General features: G+C 48.5%; 1 pseudogene; it reads left to right on the top strand.

The window, feature by feature from the left end:
* The first annotated feature begins 818 nt into the window (after window positions 1-818).
* Window positions 819-1,262, top strand: LOC123153438 (probable sucrose-phosphate synthase 4; annotated as a pseudogene).
* The last annotated feature ends 6,714 nt before the right edge of the window (window positions 1,263-7,976 follow it).

Below are 7,976 nucleotides of genomic sequence, written 5' to 3'. Positions count from 1 at the left end.
GAATTGGTCCAAATTTGCAACAATTATTTGGTAGGTCCTTCACAAAAAAAACTCATTTTGGCACTCGGAAATTGGAAAATGAATTTTTTGTGCAAAGAAAATGAAAGCTTTATTTGGCAACATTGTTTGTCATTCCAAGATGCACACTTATGCAAAATACGAGATCATTTTGACAAACTATGCCATTGTTATGTTTAGAAACACAGAGTGGATTGGATTTTTGTTTGTTTGGGAAGAGAGTGGATTGGATGGACCAATGAGATGTGAGGAACCACGTTCACGCGGATCACCGAATTGGACTCAATCTGAGCCATCCATCGCGCACTCATCCTACGGTGGAGCTTCTCCCGAGAAACAAAACCCTAACTCACCCACCCACCCTCCCCTTGATCCCCCAGATCCCACCTCCTCCTCGCTCTCTCTCGATCCCCTCCATCCCCCAGCCGCCACCGCTCGCCTCCATCCTCTCCCCGACCCCGGTCGGGCTCCACTCTACTCCACCGCCGGGGCCAACCCAACCACCACCGCCCTCTCCCCCTCCTCTCCCCTCACCGCGGCCAGATCCACTCACCCAAGTCCCGCTTTGTCGCCTCCGTCTCCCTCGTCTCGTCTCCCACCCGTGATTCCTTCCGCCGCCGCCCCCACCCACCGCCCTCCTCTCGCCTTCACCCACAGCTTTCGTGGCGTGGCTCCTGGTCCTTTACAACAATGCAGATCGAAAAGCACCGCCGCGCTCCCGTCCAGGATGGCCCCCCACCGCATCTCATCTCATCTCGTCGCCCGACAGCGCCGGAGAGAGTGCGGGCGCGGGCGGCGCGATGGTGGGGAACGACTGGATCACCAGCTACCTGGAGGCCATCCTGGATGCGAGGGGCACCGCGGGGGACATCTTGGCCGCCTCCGCCTCCTCCTCCGCGGCGCCCGGGGCGGCGGCTCTGGGGCGGAGAAGAGGCGGGACAAGTCGTCGCTCATGCTGCGGGAGCGCGGCCACTTCAACCCGGCGTGCTACTTCGTGGAGGAGGTCATCTCCGGCTTCGACGAGACCGACCTCTACAAGACCTGGGTCCGCGTAAGCCTTCCTCGCCCCCGCCCCCTTCCTCGCTCCTCCTCCTCGTGTCTTAATTAACTGCTTGCTCCAGATTAGATTAGCTTAGATGGATGTAGTTTCCGGCGATTATTCTGGATTTTTTTGTTATGTACGTCAGACGTCGGTGATGAGGAGCCCGCAGGAGCGGAACACGCGGCTGGAGAACATGCCCTAGCGGATCTGGAACCTCGCCAGGAAGAAGAAGCAGGTACGAATGCCCCGATTTGCTTGCCATCTTTATCTACTCTCTAAGTAGCAGCACTGCGGGTGCCAAACTGTTGGGGGGCAGTTCACTGCTGGTGCCAGTCGAACACATTAAACTACTGTAGTTGCTGGTTAGTGATTATGTATGTGGCTGGGCATCATATCTGTTTCTGTTGCACCAGGGAATACTGAATCGTAGTCGTTCCGCATATGAATTGCCTCCCCGGGTGGTGCTGACAGTAACGATGGGTCCCCATTGTAGCATGTGCCTGCTCTGTTTCCTTCCTTCCTGTTAGCTAGAATGCCCCAATTCTTTAAAGTGTTGTTTTGGATGAACTCTCTCCTGTCATAAAATGCGGAACAACTATGAATTGGGGCATTCTTCCTATATTGCTTGCTTGTTTACTCTACAACCTGTATTGCTAAAACATGTTATCCTACTCCATGATGGTGTATCATTTGCAAATACTCCTGGACATCAGCTCCCATTATGGTGCATTAACTATAATCTGTACCTCTAAAAGAGGAGTATAAACTGGAGTAATCATATGGTATTTGCTACTTTTCTCTGGATGAACAGAATGTCCATAGGTTTACTGTCATCAATGTGTACTATAAAATTTCCCTGCACCTTTGCTGAAAAGATGCAAGTATGTAACACAAATAGTCCACAAAGTTATAGTTGTGGTATTGATTGCTTGAACAAGCAATCGAGGGCGTTAGATGATGATCTAGCCATTTTTCTCATCACAAAGTATGCATTGGCAATATAGTTTGCACCATTAGTTAGGTACTGATGTAGTCTTTTTTAGTCTTCTCATGAGATTGAAACATTTGATCTGATTTATGGTTTGTTGATTGTTGCAGACAAATGTATCAATCTTCTTAACTGTGTATGATTCCTGCATTTCCCAGTTGCAAATCCTAATCAAGGAGAATGAGTAATACAAGCTCAGGTGTAATGGTGTATCCACACTTTCGTTTCAATTACATTTAAGTGATACTTTTCTGCCTCCTTTTCCTCCTGTTTGCGCAAAAAGTCGCGTGTCTTTACTTGGTCAAAAAATTGTAGATTATTTGGTCATATTTCCTTACTTGCTTTAGGCATAAGAATAAGCTGATAAGAATAGAATATTGATACTTTGCATGCTATGAGTAAAATGCTCTATTTTCTTTCGTCACCTTTCTTGTATGCATGAGTATCTCATTTTAACTAGCTGGAGAATGAAAGCATTGTACAAGCTGAATTTGTGTTATCATTCTAAACAACTTGTTCATTTTTTATTGTTTTGTTCATAATATATTGGCTCCAGATTTTTTTGATTCTTTTCCGATTCATGTAACAGCTACCTTGCCTGGCACTGGTACTATTATGCTATACTGTTATACTATTTGTAAGGTAAATGACAACATTGAAAATGGCTCAAACCTGAAGTACTTTAAATAGATTGTTGTTTTAGTCAAATGTTGTTTAGAAATCCAGTTTGTACTGATAAACTTGCACAGTCTCTGCCTGTTTATAGTGTTAAATTTTGTTTGATACATTCACTTTTTACTGATAAAATTGTATAGAGCACAACATAGTTTCTGCCTTTTGTTATAATGATAATTGTTGTTTAGTTGTAATTCCTTTCGCATTGTACAATTGTATAGATATTGTCCCATGCACAAGTGATATTCATGTCCAGCCAAATGATATCTTGTTCTTTCCAAAGTGATTTGTACCCAATTGCTTGCATACGTATTTTGTTCTTAACTGTAGATTTCCTCTCATAGTAGCTCCATGCAAAGGAAGGTTGAAAGGAGGAGAGTTTGTGACTGCTATAGAAGGACTGAAGGAGGTCCATGTTGAAGAAGATCGACAGAAGTAGTAGAGCTGTCATTGCCATTGTATTTGCGTTGTATGATGTATCCATGTTTACCCACAAAAAAAGTATTCACATTGTAATACTTTGATTGCCATTCTGGCTACTATTTCAATCAGCGTATTTTGCTAGTGCTGATTTAGATATTGGTTACTTATTTACTGTGAAACGAAATCTAAAGAACTTGACCCTGACAACCGGGTCCCATCACTAGAAACTGACAATTGGGACCAATCTTTTGAGAAAAAGAAAAACTGAAACTATTGGGACCAATTGGGACAAATGGGAACCTGTTACTAGAACCTGACAACTGGGACCCATCTGACTAGTGGACCCTTCTTTTGGGAAAAAAAGAAAAACTAAATTCGTTTAGACAAAAAGGCCACAACCCAACAATAAAAAGGCTGCAATATTGGGCTTGGCCTATGAACCCAACCAAAAATTGACAGATAGAAAAAAACACAAATAGGCTGAATTGTTGGGCTAGGCCCATGTAGAAAACCGAATTGGACCGGGCTGAATCTTGTGCCACATCAGCTTGCCACGCTGGATGCCTACGTGGCCTGGGGAGGTTGCTAGTGACCAAAACGCCACAGTAGGAATATTTTGGTCGTAAACGTCCATGACCTTCTCACAGAGAAGGTCGCTATAGTCAGTTTATGATGGCCAGCTTTTGACCTTATGTTTTTGGTCACAAAAAGGTCACAAATGAAAATTTGTGACCATTCAGTGACCAATAGTGGTGGTCATAAGTTGACATATTTCTTGTAGTGAATGGTTCTGTCCACGGGGCGATGATGGCCATTATTACGTGGGCTGAAGGTGTTATTTCGGTGGTAGAGCCTCCGATTGTGTCAGAGTGTTCAGTATCGGGCAGTTTGGCCGGGTCCGGACTATTGTTACCGGTGTCCCCTTTCCATACCACGGATGGCTTAAACAGCCTCTCCAAAAAGATGTTGGGGGACCGCATCGCGTTTTGCGCTGATGCGGGCGAGGATATCTGCCGCCTGATTGTTTTCCCGAGCCACATGGTGAAATTCGAGCCCCTCGAACCGAGCTGACATCTTTAGGATGGCGTTTCGATAGGCCGCCATCTTTGGATCCTTGGCATCGAAGTCTCCATTTATTTGGGATATTGCGATGTTCGAATCCCCATGCACCTCCAGGCGTTGAATGCCCATGGAAACTGCCATCCAAAGACCATGTAACAGGGCTTCGTATTTGGCTGCGTTGTTGGAGTCTGTATACATTATCTGCAGTACGTATTGAACTGTATCTCCGGTTGGGGACGTCAGGACGACGCCAGCCCCCAGACCAACCAGCATTTTGGAGCCGTCGAAGTGCATGATCCAATTGGAGTATGCGCCGTACTCTTTAGGGAGTTCGGCTTCCGTCCATTCGGCGACAAAGTCGGCCAATACTTGCGATTTAATGGCTCACTGCGGTTTGTATGTTATGTCGAACAGGAGGAGCTCAATGTCCCATTTAGCAATCCGGCCCGTGGCGTCGCGGTTGTTTATAATATCATTAAGTGGCACTTCCGAGGCTACTGTAATCGAACACTCTTGAAAGTAGTGTCGCAGCTTCCGGGGTGCCATGAATACTGCATAGGCTATCTTTTGATAATGTGGGTACCGTGATTTGCATGGAGTGAGGACAGTGGATACGTAATATACCGGCTTTTGAAGATGGAATTTATGTCCGTCCGCTTCTCGTTCGACGACGAGCACTGCGCTTACAACCTAATGAGTTGCCGCAATGTACAACAACATTAGTTCACCGATGTTTGGCGCGGCCATGATTGGGTTGGTTTCCAGTATGGCTTTTATTTCTTCCAATCCGGCTGTGGCAGCGTCCGTCCACTCGAAGTGTTCGGTGCGCCGAAGGAGGCGATAAAGGGGTAATGCCTTTTCTCCTAAGCGGGAGATAAAGTGGCTTAGAGCCGCCACACATCTAGTTAATTTCTGGATTTGTTTGAGGTCCGTTGGGAAAGCCAACTGTGATAGAGCTTGGATTGTGGCCGGATTAGCTTCAATTCCTCTACTGGAGACAATGAAGCCTAGGAGCTTTCCGGCTGGTACACCGAAAATGCATTTTTTCGGATTGAGCTTGATGTGGTATGATCGGAGGTTGTCAAATGTGAGCCTCAAGTCGTCTATTAGAGAGTTGACGTGTTTGGTTTTGACGACCACATCATCTACGTATGCCTCTACTATTTTCCCGATCTGTTTCTCTAGACATGTCTGAATCATGCGTTGATATGTTGCGCCGGCGTTTTTGAGCCCAAAAGGCATTGTGTTGAAATAGAAGGGGCCATATGGTGTGATAAATGCTGTTGCGGCTTGGTCGGACTCCGCCATCTTGATTTGGTGGTAGCCGGAGTATGCGTCGAGGAAACACAATGACTCGTGTCCTGCGGTAGCATCGATAATTTGATCAATGCGGGGGAGGGGAAAGGGCTCCTTTGGGCAAGCCTTGTTGAGGTCCTTGAAATCAACACATAGGCGCCAAGATTTGTCCTTCTTTGGTACCATCACAAGGTTTGCTAGCCAGTCCGGTGTTTTATTTCTCTAATGAATCCGGCCTCTAATAACTTGGATAGTTCTTCTCCCATAGCTTGTCTCTTAGGTTCAGAGAAACGCCGAAGAGTCTGCTTGACCGGCTTGAATCCCTTTAGAATATTGAGGCTGTGCTCGGCCAGCCTGCGTGGGATTCCTGCATGTCTGAGGGATGCCAGGCGAATATGTCCCAATTCTCGCGCAGGAACTCTCATAGTGCGGCGTCCACGGCGGGGTTTAACTGTGCCCCGATGGAGGCTGTTTTTGTAGGGTCCGTTGGGTGGACTTGGAATTTGACTATTTCATCCGCTGGTTTAAAAGAGGTGGACTTGGATCTCTTGTCAAGTATCACGTCATCCCTGTCCACTGTGGAGTGTAGCGCAGTTAATTCCTCGGCCAAAAGGGCTTCGAATAATGCCTCGAGGGGCAATGCGGCTGTTTTGTTTTCGGCGCGGAGTGCTGTGTCCGGATCACTATGTAATGCCCCGAGACCGATGTGCCAGGTGTCGTTCAGTTATTCGCTGTTGTTGCCTTGTCATTGCTTGCGTGTCATGCATTGCATATCATGTCATCATGCGCATTTCATTTGCATACGTGTTCGTCTCATGCATCCGAGCATTTTCCCCGTTGTCCGTTTTGCATTCCGGCGCTTCGTTCTCCTCCGGTGGTCATTTCTACCTTTCTTTCTTGTGTGGGGGTTAAACATTTCTGGATTGGACCGAGACTTGCCAATCGTCCTTGGTTTACTACCAGTAGACCTCCTGTTAAGTTTCGTATCATTTGGACTTCGTTTGATACTCCAACGCTTAACCGAGGGACCGAGAAGGCCTCGTGTGTGGTGCAGCCCAACACCCCTCCAATTTGGCCCAAAACCCACCTAACTCTGCTCCATCATCTAGAGCGTTCGATCACGATCGCGTGGCTGAAAACCGCACCTCATTTGGACTCTCCTAGCTCCCTCTACCTATAAATATGTGATCCCCTCCGAATTTTTCGCGCAGTCCAAACCCTAACCTTCGTCCACCTCGCGCCGCCGGACAATCTCGTCCGCGCCGGACATGTCCGCCGCTCTCAGCCACCTCACTCCGACCAACCGGAGAGCGCCACCTCACCGCCGGTAGCGCCCTCACCCACTCAGCTCGCGCCACCTCAGCGCGCCACCCTCTCTCTCCTCTCCCTCCATCGCGCCAGACCCGCGAGGCCCATCCACAGCCCGCCTCGCACTGCACCGGGCCCGAGCCGCCGCCGTGTGCACACATAGCTGCCGTCTCGCTCTGGATCGGGAGGAGCCCGATCCCGCAGCTGCCTCCGCCCCGAGCGCCTCCCCTCGCCGGACTTGCACCGCTGGCGACCACTAGCACCCGCCATCCCAAGGGAGCCGCCATGGACGAGCTCCACTTCGCCGGCTTCCGCTTCCCCGAGCGCCGCCGGCTACCTTCGTCACCGGATCTGGGATCCTCGTGGCCAGATCCGTCCATTCCCGCAGATCTCTGCGTGCCCGCCTGCCGGAGTCCCCGCTGCTGCCTCGCCGTTGACCTAGGGTGCCGCCGCCCTGTTCCTGTTCGTGCGCCAGGTGCGAGGACGACGAGCGCCTTCGCCTCCTCCCCACATGGGCCCAGCTCCAGCCGGCCCGAGTCCGGCCTAGCGCGCCGCCCCCGCCTGGCCTGCCTCCTACGCGCCATGGGCCGCGCCTCCAAGCCCAGCCGTGCCAGGCTCCAGCTCTTGCCTCGGCCTGCCTCTCTCCTCCACCGGCCTGCTTCCCCTCCAGCTGGGCCAAGAGTCCATGGTGAGCTGCCCCCCGCGGTTCCTTAGTATTTTTTTTCTTCTGCTGGCCCAAACTGCTCCAGTTTCGGCCCATGATGTGTTTTTTCAGCGCCTGGGATTTTTCCTATTTATCCAGAGATTGCCAGTTTTGCAGATTAGTCCCCCTAGTTCATGCATTTAATAACTCACTAACCGTGCATCGGATTAAAATGTTTTATATGTGAAACTTGCTCAGAATTTTGTGTAGGATAATAATATCCAACTTTCATCCATGTTTAAAATATTTAGAATGTTGTTTGCATTAATTTGCTCCTATGTCATGCTAAAATGATTTAATTCATAACTTAATAACCGTAACTCCGAATTTAATAAATTATATATGTAAATGGGGTAGAAAAATGCCTAGTTTAACATGGTGACCTTTATTTGCATGTTAAACAACTCTAAAATTGTGTTTAGGGCAGAACAGTACCAAACCTTAAATTATGCATATGAGGA

This window comes from Triticum aestivum, chromosome 7A, assembly GCF_018294505.1.
Source record: "Triticum aestivum cultivar Chinese Spring chromosome 7A, IWGSC CS RefSeq v2.1, whole genome shotgun sequence".
In the NCBI taxonomy this organism is placed as follows: domain Eukaryota; kingdom Viridiplantae; phylum Streptophyta; class Magnoliopsida; order Poales; family Poaceae; genus Triticum; species Triticum aestivum.
Note: the sequence above shows the minus strand (reverse complement) of the source record. Positions and strands in the feature narration are given on the sequence as shown.